Here is an 18,061-nt window from a genome sequence, read left to right on the forward strand (position 1 = left end):
ACCAGGTCAGCAACAGAGTCATCTAAGCCAGCGAGGTTCTGGGCCAAACTGGCTCTTTCAGACCACTACAGTCTATTCTTGCAGCTGACAGTTCATTCAAAGTAGTAAACAAAACAAAAGCCTTCATAATCTGTCATGAAAAAAACATTACAAATGTACACTGTATAGCATCTCTTGTACATTATATCATTGTAATCCTAAGGAATTCTAATACCAAATAAATTATAAAATCATTATTTGCAAGTCAACGGCGTGACAGAACCATATTATCATGAATTGTTTTAGTAGATTCAATGATACATGGTTTTAAGTCAAACTGCTTCATGGAATAATAATCTGTACGTGTCTTCAGAATAGTCCATCGCCAGTAAGAGATGCACCTAAAACGTCTTCATGATTCCAACGAGTCCTAAGAATGACATCCGAAGCAACAGTGAAACAAAATGCGGAGGAATAAACCTTTGCTAGAATTTGCTATCCCACTCCATTTCAGTAAGATCCTAGAGCGAGTTGATAAGGTTTACAAAATGCCGATGGCTTGACGTCTCTTTCCATAGTCCACTGCCGGTCTCCTGCATGTCTCGGTCTTCATCATCTGAAAGGAGATTGAGGACAGAACATCAGGGAGTAGTCATCTCTCTCATCCGTAAATAACAGCTGCTAGATAGATTTAAAAGGAAATCCCTAAAGATTATCATTAGGAATGCTCAATAGAAGAGCAACATATTGTATGTATTAGTCTTGTCCCATGTCGGCCATAGAATTCCTTAACACTACTTTGTTATCACAGTAGCCTATTCGAAAATGGCACTTTCAATGGCAGGAACAACAACAGCTGTTATAAATGGCGTGATTTACATTAAAGGTTAACACACAAAACACTTCACAATCTAACCTGTCGTGGAGAAATGAATGACAGCCGTATAATAATGATAAGACCAGAACGCACATGCATTTGAAACTTCAAGTACTACTCAAACACAGCATCTATTCATCTACTGCAGGTGTACACAGATGTCCAGTGGGCACAGACAGGTGGCGGAGCACAGACAGTGGGGAAGTGCACAGCTGGATGGGGGCATGCAGACATTGGAGTGGAGTCACACAGAACCATAAGTCACTGAGGGAGAGAAGTGCCCCTATCCACATGTAGAGGTAAGGCTTTATTGTGGTATACAATGATGGGAGGCTTGCCCTCCAGCCCTAAATGATCCACTGAACAGTCCTCAGGCTTAGACCCTGAGGGGTGGTTGGTTATGGATGTTCCTGAGACAGGAATGGTGGGTAACTCAGGGTGCTGTGAGCTATGGCCGAGCTGGTGGTACTCAATCTAATGCAGGGGCAGCAGGAGTGGAGGAGGGAGAAATGGTGATACAGCTGGACTTGGAAGACCCCTGGCCTGGCTCACCTTGGACGTCTTCCTCCCCACCATCACCATCCTCTTCCTCATTGTAGGCCAGCTCGGCCTGTTTGTCCGCCTCGTACTCACCCACGTTCCCATCGTCCCCATTGTAGTCCGCCAGCAGAGCCGTGCGCGGATCTACAGGGGACTCGTTCTCATCAAAGAAACGGCCTGTAGAGGCAGAGAAGGGCCCCATCAGGAAGGGAGGGAAGCAAAGAGATTGTGACAGAGTCAGAAGAGAAAGGAGGGAGAGAGTGAATGAAAGAGAGGATGATGAAACTAAGAAACGGAGGGTATGAGATGGACTGAAGGAGGAGGTGATGGGTTGGACAGTAAAGGTATGGGAGGCAGGCATAGTATACATGTTTAAGGTTTTTGGGGGAGAAAAAAAAAAGTAATTGGCAATGAAGTGAGGTCAGTGTAAAGGAACTTGGGAGGAAAACATGAGTGTGTGTATGTGTGGTGCAGTGTGTGAAGATGAAGCAAGGAGAAGGGTAGCTGGCAGGGCAGCTGGTTGGGGTATTGTTTGGAGAGTAGGCAGCGAAGGGAGGGAGGGAGGGAGCAGAGCTGAAGCCAGGCAGGCAGCAGGAAGGAACACCCCGAGACCCTTGAAGTCAGGGGGCCTCTCTCACTGTGCGTACTCTATGGCATCTGGCCATCTCTCAATTCAGTCTGTGGCGACAGCACCTCTAATATGAATGACTTTATGAGCAGTGTTGAGGAAGGTTTGTTAAAACCCTGATAGCTAGGGAAGGCAACCACTTATAGTAGACCTAACGCAACCTTGAGAAAGAAAACTCTAGATAGGGCTCGGACTGCAGAGTGCGTTCAAAAATAGCTTATGTAATTGTAAAGGTTATGTTGTAACCTTGACACATCTGCAAGTGAGAGAAGCTCTTCTTACTGGGACGCTGCAGTTACATTTCAGAGTAAAGACACAACCACAGCATAAGTCTCCATGTGTCACATCTCCTGTGTACTGAGAGGTCCTCAGTCTCCCCCCCCCCCCTCCCATCCCCACCAGCCTTTGGAGGCACTCACTCTGTCTGTGACGCAGGGGCTCAGCAGGCTTGGGGTCTCTGGCATGCCGAGGTTCTATAGGGTTGGGCACCTGGGCGGGGTTAGGAGGCAGAGGCAGTCCTGCCCCTTTCCTCTGTACACCATCTGCTTTCATCACATTGTCAGGAGCTTCAAGGAGACAGCGAAACAGAGGTAGCATCAATAATGACTTTTCTGTTAGAAATATTTCACCAGAAATTTGGTCATCCTTTTTGGGCTTTTCATTTCAAATGTACAGTAGAGAGGTTTAGGGTGAACTCTGTCCTGTAGTACTGAATGTGCTCCTTCACAGAGAGCTAGCCTACAGTTTGAAGGAGCATGTTTTCAATCTCCGGGAGAAAAGGATTAATCACCTTTAAAAAGACAGAGGTTGCCAAACAGAGAGCAGAGCACTGCGCCAACAATACTTTTCCCTCCATTTTCTACACAAACATTCCATGAAAAAAAAATCTGAACTAAAAACAGGAAGCCAGCATGGCTCACGTTTTATGGCAGCTAGTGTGGAGTTGAAGAGAGGCCAAGAGCAGCGGAGCCTCTGCTGCACACAGCCATTAAGAGCCCAGTCAGAGCAGTACCCAGGCCATGGCCTCAAGTCTCAAACTCAATGGCAGACACATGATAGCATGTCACCACTAAAGCATTACTGTTCTAAATAAGTGGTTTTGTCTCTGTGCAGCAAAACTAATAAAGTAAATTGAAAATGCAAATATGTAGTGTGTGGAGCATGAGTTGAGTTGACATACCTCTAAGCGGTCTGTGCTGCTCTCCGAACTCATCTGCCTGGATGGCTGCCTTGTTGTCCTCGTCAAAGAGGATGGGTCTGTCTGCCACCGCCTGGGGGGGCTGCTGCTGGAGGGCCCCCGCTCGCCCCTCCATCCCCAACCCTAGGACCTTGTCCTGAATCTGGAGCACAGGCCGGTCCAGAGAGAGGTCTCGACCAGCCCCCTCACCTGCCCCTGCACCCATACCAGCCCCCACCTCTCTTAACCCAGTATCAGGTATCTCTATGTGGTTCTGGGTGATGGCTGGCTTCTTCAGAGCTAGAGACAATGAGAGGGGAGGAGGACAGTTCCACTTGATATTTGACAATGATATTTGACACAAATCTTACTGCCAGGGTCATCATCAAAAGTAGAATAACCAGAGAGAATAAATACTCACCAAATTGCACATCATCTATTTTTCCCACTTCACTGTCCTCAATACCAGGCATGCCAGCATCATTGCCAGGCTTGCCCAAATCTTCTGTGCCAGGAGGGAGGGCGAGAGAGAGATTGGGGAGAGAAAAGAGTGGATGGGGTGGAGGGAGAGAAGAGTGGATGGGGTGGAGGGAGAGAAGAGTGGATGGGGTGTAGGGAGAGAAGAGTGGATGGGGTGGAGGGAGAGAAGAGTGGATGGGGTGGAGGGAGAGAGGGTGGGTTAGCTCTGAAACATATTACACAGGCAGAATGTGGCAATATGAGCTGGTTGTAATGTTACCTTTGAGGTCAGTGTCTCGTTGGTGTGTGGCCACAGTGTGGTGCTCTTCTGCTGTCTCCACCTCAGTCCCTCCTTCTGCAGCTCCGACCTTCCTGCTATCCAGCACACTCTGCAGAGGGTGGGGAGGGAGAAGAAACAGAGAGGAGAGGGATGAATATAATCACTATTGCTGGGTAAGCAAAAAAGTCACAATGACTAAGTGCAGAGCTGCTGACATCCAGGACAAAGGATATTCCACAGTGTATGATCTATGAACACCAGCAGGGGGTGGTAGACAACCACTTACATTACAGGGAAAGGAAAGGTAGGGACATCATGACTAGGTGCTCTGATAGAGGGCCTCCCCACCTTTCTCAGCTCCACCGCCTCCTCCTCCAGGGTCTTTTTAGCTTCTTTATACTCGTCCATTAGTTGTGTGATTTGACGCCCACACTGCAAACTAACATACACACAAACAATTGGTTAGACAAATCAGAGAGAAAAGCAATGAAGCTGCGTGTTAGAATTCACACCAATGGCTATATTGGTGCGATAGTCATTATAACCTCAACTTTGCTGTGATTTTGTGAGCCTAGAGCAAGAACATGAAAGATTTATTGAAAGAGTTCATTCTCTGTACCTCTCATACTCCAGCTTCCCTCTCCAGATTGGTGCTGTTCTTCTTCACCTCCCTCAGCTGGATCTCCTGCCTCATAAACTCCTGTTTCAGCTCCTTCAGCTGCTCTACACCCCCCCAAAAACACACAATATAACCTTAGGGTTCATATTCTATGCACAAATGCAATTTCAACCATGCAGTGATATTAGGCTACAGCTTTAGTGTTGGACAATCATTCAATAAAGAAACTAGGAATGACAACATTGCAAATCTGTATGCATTAGAGTCCACTTGGGACTTGAGATAAAACATCTTAACAGCACTAACAGCATTATGCAAACTGTTGTTACTGCTCCAGGCTCCATCTATGGTAATACAAGCCCATACTGCCTTCTGCTAGCCATAAGACCCCAACAGAAGTGTGCCCTCTGCTGGCCAGTGTCTGCTCTTACCTTTCAGCCTCACAATCTCCGACATCTGTGCTGTGACATCACCCTGCACCTTCATCTGGGAAGAAAAGAACATCAGTCTGAGGAAAGGTCACCAGAACACTTTGTTATCATCGTAATACAAAATACAACCGGTTTAACTGGAAATATAAAGTGGCTGAACTAGCCTAACTGGAAGGATGACATTTTTATACTAAGGCCAGGTGCAATAGCACTTTAATGTCAGCTCAGCAACCGAGGATATCTAGCTGAATAAAGGTTCTGCTGAGTGAAAACTCTGCTTGCAAAATGCTCCATCTGATTCATTGTGTCTGACCAGCCGAGTGACTAGAAGACCATCTGCAGCCAGATAGTCAGATTAGATGGAAGAGAGATCCTAGGGACAGCCAGGCTGAGGCAGTCAGAACAGACCACAGAGCAGCAGCTTTCATTAGATCTCCTCTCCCTTCATAATGAAGCCTGATGGCGGGAGAGAGGAGACCTATCTAAGCTGAACACATCTATGGCTCACTGTAATAGGAATATTTAAGATGAATAAAGTTCACATTCAGTTTAGAGTGATTAACAATGTTTAGCATTTTTATACGTTTTCCCTTTCTGTAATACAGAAATGGTTTCTAGTGTTCTGTTTGTGACACTTGGGTTGATGTCACTAAACTGGATGCTGTATGTTATGGGTTAAACATATCTGTTGATAGTGATTGACGCCAGACTGGAGATACAAGGACACAGTGATTGCGATTGTATTCTGTGAAACACTGATTCTGTAGCAACTTACAAAGTCCATGCCTTTTGTTTTGACTTCCCAATAGCCTCTCGGGTTTACAGAACCATTGTCTGCTGTTTAGAATATAAGGGCCTTCTCAGAGAAGACCAGTTAGACATTTTCTCTGCTTCTGTGTTGGAGGTGTCTCCCTGTTGCAACTTGTAAAACAGAATTGATTTGCGATTGACTTTCTGTGACTGCTCTTTTGTTCACCTGGAAATTCCTATTACATCCCCAGACCGCTTAGAGTGAAACCAGCTTATAGTCAGAACAATGTGCTATTGACCCATTACACATGACACACTGACCGCCTAAGGAGTTATTCCACTTCTTTTCATACATGTACAAAGACAAAATTCAATTGCAAGTGTTTTTGTTGCCTCAACGAGAGGAGAGCGGCTGTGGCTTTGAGGTAGATTTCAGGAGCAGCAGGAGGGGTGCAAGTATTGATCTCAGGGGACTGAGGGGAGGAGGTGAATGTGAAATGCAGCTGGGAGAGAAACAGAGGAGGATGGAAGGCCATCCCCAGGGCTCTATTTGTGCATGCTTAGAGGGACAGAGAACGTGAAGTGTCTACATGTCTGGTGTCTGCACATTTCTGTGTCCATATGCGCAAGTTTGACAGACATTAGCCTACGTGGCCACACCAACACCTGAGCTGTATTAACATCTATTCATGTATACAGTTACCTTTGTATTGAACATAATATAACACCGTAAAAGAGGTGAGGCTGAGTGTGTGGCAACATTAGGCTACATCAAATAAGAGTAGGTATTTGCGTTCTGTGCTCAACATAAATCAAGCATGTTGTATCTGTGGATTTGTTACAAAGGCATTATGAGATTAATTTATGCATACATCCTGTGTTCAGTTTCATATTTGTGCAATGGTTATACACCGTTGCCAGATGTAGGCTACACCTATTTCAAAAAGGAGACGAAATCCTAATTTATCCAGTTTGCTTTCCTTTGTCCGGATTTCCCTCCCTACCTTGACCACAATAAAAAAGACGGCTCAGCGCCCAGTGTTATCCAGTGACCTAAAGAGGGAGCCATTGTCGCAGCCCTCCTCATTGGCAGTACAATCAGTCACAGCAGGGAGCTACTGCACATGCACTGCCAAATATACTTGGTATCCTCTCCTCTACCATGTACAAAGTAAATGCATTCACTTGGTAGAACAAATTAGTAGATGCAATACCCATCTTTTGAATATACCAAACCATATCTAATTGAAAGCGCTCAAGCTGTCCAAAATCCAACACAGGCCATATATGTCCACTCAGGTCAGTGGCTGAGAGACCACAGATGGCAGACGGAGTGAGAATCTGTCAGACGAGAGAGTTCTGTCCTCCTGAGCCCCTGACTGATCCAGACAGGCCCCTTTCTGCCTTCCACTCAATTATACCATCTCCCTTATCTGGGGTCTGACTATGTCTCTAAAGACCAGCCAAACATATAACCAGTCAGAATGAGCAAAACTGTCATCAGTGTAAGGACAGGAGATTAACTGCGAAAACCACAAGCATAGGACCATCAAACCTAGGAGCTTCATACACCTACTGTATTCTACACCATCAATGCATGAAATAAACTAAGACAAAAGTAAGCGTCAAACCCAGCCCGGAGAAACCAAATCGATTTGAGCATGGTGCAGACACCAAGGGGATGCCTTGCTGGCTGGGATTACCCTTTCAAGGTGGAAGTAACCACAGGTCAAAAGAGATCACTACTTTATTTGCCTGTCCCATACATGCAATCCAATACTAGTCTCTCCCAAAGCAGATTCTCTCTCTGATAGCTCCATTGGCCCAGTCACTAAACAGTGTGTTAGGCTGCCATCATGTCTGATATTCCTTATTTATGTGGTCCTGTTTGTTCATTGAAGGGAGGAAAGCGAAGGAACCGCTCAATGAGTAAAGAAACCGTTCTTTATAGGCTAAGGAGGGAATAGTATCCATTCGGGCACCCCTATATGACTGTCCCACAGACAAACACCTCCCCACAAATGAGATTCACGTCTCCATCAGTAGCCACTAGCCACCAATCAAATCACACGGGTGGATTCTCCAGGGAGAACAAAGGGCTTGAATCAAATCCACAGAGAGAGAGAGAGAGAGAAAGAGGGGCTCAGGACTTTAATGAGACAGAATGCACAGAAGAGGAGTGTCAGTAATTACAGCATCAATGTCAGCCATTGTGGAGATAAAAGCTTCATGCTGTCACCTTCCCTGAAAAGAGACACTGAGTGGTTCAGTCTCTCCACCAAATCTGCTGTGTGGAAAATAACAGTGCTCTTTCTAGGCACCCACAAAGCACACTGCGGATGTGGAGACAGAAACATTAAAGCAAAGCACCTCAAAGACTTTTACATTGTGTTGCTTCTCTATCCTTCAGCCCTTTCAGCAGTACTAGGAGAGGACTATTGGCATAACTAGGCTATGCTAATACACCTTGATTACTACTACCACCACAACTCAAATCCCATTCCTGATATGGTGTGTGACTGACAGTTACTAACACACCCTGTCCTTGGTAGTGGAGTGGAACACCTGCACAGGAGGAACAGAGTAGAACAGGATGCTGGTTAGGGTTGGGCGATATTACGATAGCATCGTCTATCGACGACGATTGACAACCATCGTCGATGGCGACGACATGATGTGAGAGTTTAGCCTAGATAGTCTATTAGTCACATGCACAGGGTCGCTGATGTAACCACAGGGTACAGTGAAATTCTTATGCGCTGAGCTACAACAGTGGAGGTTAATAAAAATGTGAATGAGACAATATTTGCCTATTTCAATAAATATGTTACAGTGCCTTCAGAAAGTATTCACACCCGTTGACTTTTTCCACCTTTTGTTGTGTTACAGCCTGATTTTTAAATGGATTAAATTGAGATTGTGTGTCACTGGCCTACACACAATACCCCATGTCAGTGGACAGTTTCTAGACATTTTTTTAAATAAAAATGAAAAGCTGAAATGTCTTGAGTCAATAAGATTTCAACCCCCTTTGTTACTGGCAAGCCTAACTAAATTCAGGAGTAAAAATGTGCTCACAAGTCACATAATAACTGGCATGTACACTATTATTTTATTTTTTTGTCATTTAGCAGACGCTCTTATCCAGAGCGACTTCTAAGCGCAATTAGGGTTAAGTGCCTTGCTCAAGGGCACAGACAGATTTTTTCACCTAGTCGGCTCGGGGATTAGAACCAGCGACCTTTCGGTTACTGGCACATGCTCTTAACCACTAAGCTACCTGCCACCCCAGGCATGATTTTGGAATAACTACCTCATCTATGTACCCCACACATACAGATAATTGTAACAGATTCAAAGAAGGGCACCCATTGGTAGATGGGTAAAAAATAAAAATAAAGCAGACATTGAATATCCCTTTGAGCATGGTGAAGTGATTAATTACACTTTGGATGGTGTATCAATACACTCAGTCACTACAAAGATACAGGCATCCTTCCTAACTCAGTTGCCGGAGAGGAAGGAAACCGCTCAGAGATTTCACCATGAGGCCAATGGTGACTTCAAATCAAATGTTATTGGTCACATACACATGTTATTGCAGGTGTAGTGAAATGCTTCTAAATGCTTTAAAAAACTGTTAGAGTTTAATGGCTGTGATTGCAGAAAACTGAGGATGGATCATCAACATTGTAGTTACTCCACAATACTTACCTAAATGACAGAGTGAAAAGAAGGAAGCCTGTACAGAATAAAAATATTCCAAAACTAAAGTAAAACTGCTAAAAAAATGTGGCAAAGAAATTAACTTTATGTACAGAATACAAAGCATTATGTTTGGGTCAAATCCAACACATCACCGGAAGTGCCACTTCATATTTTCAAGCATGGTGGTGGCTGCATCATGTTATGGGTATGTTTGTCATCCGAGGCAACGACTAGGGAGTTTTTTTTGTATAAAAATAAACTGAATAGACTTGAAAATGGCTGTCCAGCAATGATCAACAACCAACTTGACAGAGCTTGAAGAATATATATTTGTTGTATTTTGTAATGTTTTTTAAATGGGCAAATATAGTACAATCCAGGTGTGCAAAGCTCTTAGAGACTTACCCAGAAAGACTCACTGCTGTAGTCACTGCCAAAGGTGATTCTAACATGTATTGACTCAGGGGGTTGAATAGTTATCTAATAAAGATAATTTTATTTTTCATTAATGTTCTACAAATGTTAGAATTTTTCTTCCACTTTGACAGAGTATTTTGTGTAGATCGTTGACAAAAAATAACAATTAAATCACTTTTAATCCCACCTTATAACAAAATGTGGAAAAAGTAAACGGGTGTGAATACTTTCTGAAGGCATTGTATGGGCTAAAGCACCCCATTGTGACATTACTTCACATTCACTGTAAACAATGTAACTCTTGACACAAATCAGCTACTTTGACCACTTTCCCAACAAGTTAGACAAAATGTTATAGGATATGACATCTTGATCAACCTCTCTGCTATTCAAATATGGAATCAGAACAAAAATATATTGTACAGATCTAACGATACAGCTGTTTTAGTATCCACATCAATAACTTGTTGTATACATTTTTTTCAATTTGACCACTTTCCGAACAGACAAAAAGTTATGAGAGGGTATGAAATCTTCCTCTACTATTCAAATCTGGAAATAAGAACAGAAATATCTACTACCTATAGTACAGCCATTTTAGTAACAAACTAATTTAGCCAACTTTCCACTGTTGAATTAACTGCTATGGAACTTTTCAGAACTTTCAAATTATAACAATGGGGGAGCACACTCTAAGCATGAGAAAATTGATGTTTCTCAATATGCATGCTACCGCGCTCCACACTCTCAAGCGCCGAGTGCATTCTCTGAGGACGTTCTCTTGAGTACATTATTGTGAGGACGAGTGTGGAGAACGCATAAAACATTACATTTGAGAAGCACTCGCAGTACTTTATTACCTTACGCTGCACCTCCACTGAACCTTCTTCCAGCCAGGACAATGGCAACAATAGAAATGAAACAAGATATACGCAAAGCAAACGTTTTACTTATCAGCTAGCTATATGTGAATCATAATAATCTAGCCAGCTAGTTCAACAGGCAAAAATGACCTCAAATGTTATGCAAGGTAGATGTCAAATCTTTGTAGGTAGCTAGCTAGCTAACAATTATTAGTGACTATCTGGCTAGCTAACAGTAGTAGCTAGCCAGTTAGCCCTATTGACTTACTATGGGCTTGCAATCTACGCACACTACAGTGGGTATTGTAGGCAAGTAAACATACCAAAATTAACACAGCATGTTTTATTAATGTATCAAGATAAAACATAGTCAGGCAACATATAAGATGTGTATAAGCAACATTTCATTCTGAAGTCGGAGTGTATTTTCTCTCGCTTCAGCTCAAATAATGACCGCCACTTTTTACGTGGTTGCATCACATTTCTGTGCATACTTTATATTGAAGCTTTGCGTCGACGCATGCTTCAAAATATGTGCAAACAGAGTACGCGTTCGAGAAGTGCCCTCTGTCGCATACATTGATTTGGACTCATACTCCGACCCTCCCGTACTCAGAGCACGGTGTTATGCATTTTGAGAAACACCAAATGAGCAAATGTGACTTTTGACACAAATCAGCTACCTTGACCACTTTTCCCAACAACACATCATAGATAAAAACTTAAAAGGGTATGACACCTTGGTCTACTTCTCTGATATTCAAATCTGAAATCAAAACAGCAATAATTACAACCAATCACAAAATAAGCCAGTATAGTGTAGAGAATCATTGTACCATCTAAACCACTGTGAAATATATTTTTCATAACCAAAAATATTGTATTTTCAGCTGGTGTACAAAACTGAAAGTAAAGACGCCAAAAACTAAAGAACGGGAAGCATAGAAATAGTGCACATAGAACCGATCTACCGCTTCTTAAACTTGCTTTTAATGACAAATCTATAACTCATATTTCTATGTCTTCTGTACTCTATTATTACAGTTTGCATATACACTGTGGTATTGTAGTAAGAGAGTGGATAACAGTGTAGTAGGCTAGTCTGAGTGTAGTTATTTGTGATAAAATGTGATCTACAGTGGGGAGAACAAGTATTTGATAACCTGCAAAATTGGCAGGTTTTCCTACTACTAAGCATGTAGAGGTCTGCAATTTAAAAAAATCCAGAAAATCACGTTGTATGATTTTAAGTAATTAATTTGCATTTTATTGCATGACATAAGTATTTGATCACTTACCAACCAGTAAGAATTCCGGCTCTCTCACAGACCTGTTAGTTTTTCTTTAAGAAGCCCTCTGTTCTCCACCTATTACCTGTATTAACTGCACCTGTTTGAACTCGTTACCTGTATAAAAGACACCTGCCACACACTCAATCAAACAGACTCCAACCTCTCCACAATGGCCAAGACCAGAGAGCTGTGTAAGGACATCAGGGATAAAATTGTAGACCTGCACAAGGCTGGGATGGGCTACAGGACAATAGGCAAGCAGCTTGGTGAGAAGGCAACAACTGTTGGCGCAATTATTAGAAAATGGAAGAAGTTCAAGATGACGGTCAATCACCCTCGGTCTGGGGCTCCATGCAAGATCTCACCTCGTGCGGCATCAATGATCATGAGGAGGTGAGGGATCAGCCCAGAACTACACGGCAGGACCTGGTCAATGACCTGAAGAGAGCTGGGACCACAGTCTCAAAGAAAACCATTAGTAACACACTACGCCGTCATGGATTAAAATCCTGCAGCTCACGCAAGGTCCCCCTGGGCTAAGCCAGCACATGTCCAGGCCCGTCTGAAGTTTGCCAATGACCATCTGGATGATCCAGAGGAGGAATGGGAGAAGGTCATGTGGTCTGATGAGACAAAAATAGAGCTTTTTGGTCTAAACTCCACTCGCCGTGTCTGGAGGAAGAAGAAGGATGAGTACAACCCCAAGAACACCATCCCAACCATGAAGCATGGAGGTGGAAACATCATTCTTTGGGGATGCTTTTCTGCAAAGGGGACAGGGAGGACTGCACCTATTGAGGGGGAGGATGGATGGGGCCATGTATCGTGAGATCTTGGCCAACAACCTCCTTCCCTCAGTAAGAGCATTGAAGATGGGTCGTGGCTGGGTCTTCCAGCATGACAACGACCAGAAACACATAGCCAGGGCAACTAAGGAGTGGCTCCATAAGAAGCATCTCAAGATCCTGGAGTGGCCTAGCCAGTCTCCAGACCTGAACCCAATAGAAAATCTTTGGAGGGAGCTGAAAGTCCGTATTGCCCAGCGACAGCCCCGAAACCTGAAGGTCTGTATGGAGGAGGCCAAAATCCCTGCTGCAGTGTGTGCAAACCTGGTCAAGACCTACAGGAAACGTATGATCTCTGTAATTGCAAACAAAGGTTTCTGTACCAAATATTAAGTTCTGCTTTTCCTGATGTATCAAATACTTATGTCATGCAATAAAATGCAAATTAATTACTTAAATCATACAATATGATTTTCTGGATTTCTTTTAAATTCAGTCTCTCACAGTTGAAGTGTACCCTATGACAAAAACTACAGACCTCTACATGCTTTGTAAGTAGGAAAACCTGCAAAATCGGCAGTGTATCAAATACTTGTTCTCCCCACTGCTAACTGCCCCACAACCCAAAACTAATAAAGTTGATAGTGTAGTCAAAGCAATCAGACCAATTATTTTACTAAATGTAACTTTGAATATATTTAACTGCTTGGTTTTAGTAAAACATTTTAAAACTTCTTCCCCTACTACAAAGACACTTGTAAAGAGTTAAAGTCCCAACAATTTTCCTTCATGGAGAATGTCCATCTAGTTCATTTTTTCTATTATTTAATGAGGGGAAAGACTGCTTCTATCCAGCCCATGATGTAGGCCTATAACCTAGCGCACTATGGTAAGACAGCCATTTCCTCAGACAGTCACTGCTCTATCATGTGTGCGCCACACTGACACACACACAAACAAACCTGTTCTGCTCCTCCACCAGAAAGGAATATTAGAAAATATTTGCCATTGCCTGCACTTAGCCTCTGTCCAGGCTTTTAAAAATCATCTTTCGTCATGATTCGTCAGTTGCATTCAATTTCACACTATAGGCCAACTTGTCGTTTTTTTGTTTTTTTATCGGAGGGTACAATAGGGGTGTGTTTTATGGGTACATAATCACAATAGGACTAAGGTTGACATCGCCCAACCCTATCACTGGTAACATCAGAAAATAAGATCCTGATACAGGACAACGAGCAGATTAACGCATGGGGAAAATCTGGGATTGGTATTACACTACACCATCCCTCATGTTGAACAGAAGATTTGCACTGTTGGACACCATTAACATTCCAGGAGATGAGCTGTATTAAAATATACAATCCGGTTTGGGCATGGCTAGCCACACAATCCGAAGAGCAAACATCCGTGTGGGTACGGCATAATGCTAATGAAAGGTAGGCCCTCCCCCTTCAGCTGTTCTGCCACACCTCCTATGCAATCTGATGCGGCATAAGCATACATTGAGGGGTTGGGACAAGAGGGGGGCAGACAATGTAGTAAGGGTAAAAAGAGGCTGGTCCCCAGCACTGGAGCCACACAGACAGGCCCTTGCAGAGGTGGCCCCAGCTGGGACTAATAACCCCCATGTCTGCAGGTGGGGAGGGAGACTATACCTCCTGTCAAATGACTAATATGAAGAGCACAAATACACACCAATAAACAATGTGCAAACTGCCAATGCAATGCCAGGTTAGCAGGTGCTATTGTGATGGGAAAAATGAGTTTAGCTGTTACACGATATGGCTTTGAAATCACCTTTGAGATTCAAAGGATCTGATGGCTATCACAGCTGAAGTAGATAAACAATATTTTAGTTTAAGTGGTTATTTTATGAGTTTAACCTAAATTTAAAAAATGACATCAAGACTCATTCATTGAATTAGGGAAGTAGATAAAAAGGTGTCACTTAGGTTGTACTGACGTGTACCTCAAACTCATCTCTGAGGCTTAGATAACGACAATGCACTGGGACAACCCACTTTCAACTTTGGCTTGCTTGCGGGTGTGTGTTTTTGGGCATTCAAAACATTGCTGGAGACTGCTCAGTCTTTACCCATGTTGGTAGGTGACACTAGGTTTTGCCTCTACTGTAATACAACAATAGGATGCAGGTGCAAGGCTGTTTTCCACCTGTCAAACCTCTGGCACAGTTAGTTAATATGCCTGAGATCTGCATGAACTAGGAAGCATAGTTACTACAGATGGATGAAGTGATCTAGTCCTACCCACCTTTTCATCTGTACACTTTTTGATGAGTGCTTCACGAGTGTGCAGCTTGCCCTCCAGCATGCTGTTATCTCCTTCCTTCTGATCGATCTGTTTCCTGTGCGTGTCTACCTGCACCATCAACTCAGAGTTGCGCTTCTCCAGTCGACTGCGCGCCGCGTCGGTCCGCTTCACCTGTGTCTGCACCTCAGCCAACTCCCGTCCAATAGGCGCCCTTGCTTGTTGGACACAGTCCGAGTAGTTGAAAGACAGTATGGCAATGATCACCATCAATGCGATCAGGATGAAGGACGGCAGACGGCCTCCCCCGTCGGTTTGCACCGCCAAAGCCAACCATTTCCAGAATGTGTTCTATAATTGATCTAGAAAAAGCCTATACTTCCACTGGTAAACAAATTGGGTAGCTGACATGCCGTTCAATTACGGCAAACATAGCAAGCCACTGACATAGTCAATAAAGAAAGCATTTGTATCGGAAACCCCAATCGAGAGTTAATTGCATTAGTTAGCTGCAGGGAGTGTGGGGAATAGTTATTCACGCGCCTTCCCTCTTCCGCACAGTTGTCGCCTTTCTTGTTTGCATTCGTCCAATGACACTGTCAGCGACGTGGCCTAAATGCAATAGCAAACGTGGACAAACACTAGCCAAGCATGCAAGTGTCAAATTATTTAACTATCTTAACAGCAGTCCAGAGTCAGAATTATCTGAACGATTCTGGTGGCCTGAATCGTTTCAAGACAGCTAGAAAAACTGTATTTATCCACCAAATCGTAAACCTACAGTTGTATGCTAACACATAGCATCCGATTGCCGCTAATACAGATTTACTAAACTGGTTTGGCTAGCTGCTTGCACCTGAACGAGCTATGAAATTTGAAAACAACTATGTATCAGATACATCTATTAATAATAGTATAAGAAAATAATTAAACGTTAATTAGGCTAGCTAGCTAACCCTTCTAATAAGCAATTCAACGAAGTCACACAAATAAATCTAGGAGCTACTAGAGAGATGAAGAATAGGTAGCAATAGTCTTTTACTAGCTACTAGACTCATGAAAAGTTAACACGTGGTAACGCTTATTTAGATAGATAACAATGTGTTGTAATAGTTGACTAGTTTGCCGTCATGATTTAATCTTTGGTTTGATGAATTTAGTCCCAGCTTCTCGAGACGTTTGTCTGTTGATATGGTTATTTTAGCTACTTCCACTCCTTGCTTGGCTGGCATATCGTCTGTTGTTGGTGCCTCTTGACTCGTGGACGCCAAACGCGCGACGTTGAATACAGTGGGGCGTGTATCGCTATAAAGGTTAGACAGTTAATGTTACATTGACAAACGACTAGCTAATGTAGAAAAAAGCCAGTTTATCAAACCATTGATTTCTGAAGCGTTGCCAAGGCGTGCAAGGTGCATGGTTGGGTTAAAGTGACAGTACAATTATCAATCATGACATACGTCTGCAATAAAGACCACATTCTATTGGATACCTTTAAAAAGTTTGGAAGCACATTGGATGACAGAAAATGACATAGGCAGGGTTTATAAAGATCATGGGGGGCTGGTTTGGATGTTAATAGAAGTTCGTGTTGTAGGCAAGGCACCGTACACAGTGGACAGAAATATGATATGATTCAGGATCATCAAGTCAAATTCTATAAAAAAATGTTGGTGTTGAAGGTGGAAACGTGTGTGTGTCTGTAGTGCAGGGCCGGTTCAGGCATAAGGAAATAAGTGGTCGCTTAAGGGGCACCAACCAATTAGTTTATTATTTATATATACACTATGGTCATTTAGAATGCCTATATTCAAGGGGTTTTTCTTATTTGTACTATTTTCTACATTGTAGAATAATAGGAAGATCTAAAAACTATGAAATTATATATATGGAATCATGTGAAACCAAAAAAAGTGTTAAACAGATCAAACATATTTATATTTGAGATTTTCAAACAGCCACCCTTTGCCTTGATGACAGCTTTGCACACTTTTTGGCATTTCTCAACCAGCTTCACCTGGAATGCTTTTCCAACAGTCTTGAATGAGTTCCCACATATGCTGAGCACTTGTTGGCTACTTTTCTCTCACTCTGCCTTCCAACTCATCCCAAACCATCTCAATTTGCTGAGGTCGGTGATTGTGGAGGCCAGGTATCTGATGCAGCACTCCATCACTTCTCCTCCTTGGTAAAATAGCCCTGGCACAGCCTGGTGTTGTGTTGGGTCATTGTCCTGTTGAAAAACAAAATGATAGTCCCAATTAAGCCCAAACTAGATGGGATGGTATATCGCTGCAGAATGCTGTGGTAGCCATGTTGGTTAAGTGTGCCTTGAATTCAAAAGAAATCACAGACAGTGTCACCAGCAAAGCAACCTAAACCATAACACCCCCTCCTCCATGCGTTACGGTGGGAACTACACATGCTGGAGATTAACTGCTCACCCACATCGCATCTCACAGAGACAAGGTGGTTGGAAACCAAAAACCTATAATTTGACTCCAGACCAAAGGACAAATTTCCACTGGCCTAATGTCCATTTCTGGGCGGGTTTGTTGGCCCAAGCAAGTCTTTCTATTATTGGTGTTTTAATAGTGGTTTTTTTGCAGCAATTCAACCATGAAGGCCTGATTTTCACAGTCCTCTGAACAGTTGATGTTGAGATGTGCCCTGTTACTTGAACTCTGTGAAGCATTTATTTGGGCTGCAATCTCTGGAGGCTGGTAACTCTAATGAACTTATCCTATGCAGCAGAGGTAACCGGGTTTCCATTCCTGTGGTGGTCTCATGAGAGCCAGTTTAATCATAGCGGTTTAGGTTTTTGCATCACACTAAAGAAACTTGAAAAGTTATTGGAAAATGTCTATTGACTCGACCTTCATGTCTTAAAGTAATGATGGACTGTCGCTTCTCTTTGCTTATTTGAGCTGTTTGATATAATATGGACTTGGTGTTTACCAAATAGGGCTAAGATAACCTCCCTAC

At 43.1% G+C, this 18,061-nt stretch overlaps 1 pseudogene; it reads right to left on the reverse strand.

The window, feature by feature from the left end:
- Positions 1–520: 520 nt before the first annotated feature.
- On the reverse strand, positions 521–15,413 carry LOC123484738 (annotated as a pseudogene).
- Between the last annotated feature and the right edge of the window lie 2,648 nt (positions 15,414–18,061).

The sequence above is a fragment of the Coregonus clupeaformis genome, unplaced genomic scaffold (assembly GCF_020615455.1).
Source record: "Coregonus clupeaformis isolate EN_2021a unplaced genomic scaffold, ASM2061545v1 scaf0431, whole genome shotgun sequence".
In the NCBI taxonomy this organism is placed as follows: domain Eukaryota; kingdom Metazoa; phylum Chordata; class Actinopteri; order Salmoniformes; family Salmonidae; genus Coregonus; species Coregonus clupeaformis.